Raw genomic sequence first — 2,759 nt, 5'->3', positions numbered from 1 at the left:
GACTTGATCATGGTGTCTCTTCACAGCAATGAAACCCTAACTAAGGTAGCCACCTTAAAATGGACAAAATATATCATGTCATCATTATGTGATTTTTTTCTTAATGCATACATTCATTTATTTGACCCCAATATAGGCTTAAACAGTACTCATTTCTAATAGTCCTTACATACCTTACTTTACCCACTGTTGTTCAAATCTTTCCTGTGTCTGTGTGTTATATATTTATTTATATGTGTGAGTCTGGAGGCCAGAAGTTGAAGCCAAATACCTTCCTCTGGATCTCCATTTTATTTCATTGTTGTTGTTTGGTTTTGTTGCTGTTGTTTGTGGGTTTTTTGTTTGGTTGTTTGGTTCGTTTTTAGGGTCTTCTTATTTATTTATTTATTTATTTATTTATATTATGTGCATTGGTCTTTTGTCTGCAAGTGTGTCTGTGTGAAGGTGTCCAGTCCTCTGCAACTGGATTTACAAGACAGTTGTGAGATGCCATGTGGGTGCTGGGAATTGAACCCAGGTCCTCTGGAAGAGCAGCTACTGCTCTTAACTTCTGAGTCATCTCTCCAGCCCCTGTGTTTTGTTTTTAAAGAAAGGTCTAGTACTGATTCTGGAGCATTCTCATTGCAGTTAGACTGGCTGGCCACCCAGTTCCTAGTCTCTGTCTCCCCCCATCTCTCCCCAGTGCTGGGGTTGCAGACATACTCTACCATGCACATCTGGGCTCCCCAGCACATGGCCTTTTGTTTTTACAGAAGCACTTTACCCATTGAGCTATTCTTCCAGTTCCCCACTGTAAGGTTTCTCTTCATCTCCCTATTCGTCACTGTTTCTCCATTATCTTACTCATGTTCACTACACAGGTGTTCTATAGGATTTGGACTGGAGCCTGTCCTGTGCTCAGAACAACCCTCACTGTTGTTCACAAAGACATCGAAATGTTTTCATTCCAAGTCCAACCCAGGCCCAACCTTTAGGGTCAAAAGAGCACCTATTGTTTACCTAAGGCACTTCCACCTTCTTCTGTCCTCATATCCTGTAATCAGCCTGGAAAAGCCTGATGTACCAGTGCTACTGGGAAAGTGGAAGTTTAAAACTAGGTCTGCTGCTGGAATTCAACTAACCTTCAGTGGAGGGCAGTGATGTGGAGGTTGAGGCTACATCTGAATCAAGTATTCAGAAAACTGTGGTGGCCTCCATAGCAGTATGAGGGGTTCAGACTCGCTCTGCCCTCACAGGTGAGGCGAGCACATCAATGGAGGATCCAGCAGAGCAGGCAATGCCCTGAGTCCCAGAAACTCAGAAAAGGATGTTTCATTCAGAAGAGTCAGCTAGCAATCAGCTGGACCTCTGCAGGTTGTGACTAGAAACCGGGATCTCCTGCAAAGGAGGATTTACCATGAAACTGAGGAAGTTTAAGTTTTGGGGGCCCTGAGAGAGGCCATGAGGTATACAGTAAGGCACCTTTACTGTTAAGAAGTTTCTGTGGAGTTCCTGGGGAAAGATCATAGACTCCATCCAATTATAATTAGAAGATTTATTAGCTGTAACCAGATGAACAATCTTGGAGCCAAATTTGAGACTTCCATGAAGGAAGGATATAGGGAAGAGTTTTATTTTGTTTTGTTTTGTTTTTTAATGGAAACCCTCAAGAAGACCTTCAATATCTATGTAAGCAAACAAAAACTGGTCTATTCTGCCAAGTTTAAGTGTTAAGGCGACTCAAAACAAGCTTCGGTTATCAGCAAAGCAGTTAGTTATATCGTAACAAGCAGATAGTCATGGTTGTCTGTTTTCGGGTGGGGTCACTGAGTCACGATTACTGAGAACCTATCTTCCAGGGACTGGAGTCAGACAAATGAAATGGCTAGTGGGTACCAAGATGGATGCCTAGCATAAAATGGTGCTTCTTTAGTTATGACACTTAGAAAGCAACTGAAGAGTGCTATCAGTTAGAGATCAGATACCAATCACTGAAAAACATCACTTGTGATGTCCTAAAACCTTAGTTTACATATAAGGAACTCCAAAGGATTCTCAAATTCCAAAATAGCCTTATATAGTTACCTGTTAAGGCCACTTGCAAGCCACGGATCTAAAAAATTTCAAAACTATCAATCACAAAAATATTTCTTTTATTGAAAAAAGAGGTTTTTTTCATACAATATATTCTGATTACGGTTCCCCTCCCCCTACGCCTCCCAGTCTCTCCAGCTCACCTCTCTTATCCAGACCAGCACCCTTTCAGTCTCTCCTTAGAAAACAGGCATCTTTGGTTGGTGGTTATTCCCTGGGAGTTCTGGGCGTACTGCTTGGTTCATATTGTTGTTCTTCCTAAGGGGCTGCAAACCCCTCAGCTCCTTTGCTCCTTTCTCTAGCTCCTCCACTGGGGACCCTGTGCTCAGTCCATTGGTAGGGACCCATGGCTCCAGCCACATATGTAGTGGAGGGCGGCCTTGTTGGACATCAATGAGAGGAGAGGCCCTTGGTCCTGAGAAGGCTGGGTGCCCCAGTGTAGGGGAATGCCAGGATAGGGAAGTGGGAGTGGATGGGTTGGAGAGCAGGGGGAGGGGAAATGGGATAGAGGGTTTTCAGAGGGGAAATGAAAAATGGGGATAACACTTGAAATGTAAATAAAGAAAATATCTAATTTTAAAAAAAAGAAAACAGGCATCTAAGAAATTATAGTAAAACAAAATAAGACAGATCAAAAACAAATCATACTATGACAAAACAACCAAGCAGGAAAAAGAGCCAAAAAA

Source organism: Mastomys coucha, unplaced genomic scaffold (assembly GCF_008632895.1).
Source record: "Mastomys coucha isolate ucsf_1 unplaced genomic scaffold, UCSF_Mcou_1 pScaffold6, whole genome shotgun sequence".
NCBI classification, from domain to species: domain Eukaryota; kingdom Metazoa; phylum Chordata; class Mammalia; order Rodentia; family Muridae; genus Mastomys; species Mastomys coucha.
This window is presented reverse-complemented; position numbering follows the sequence as displayed.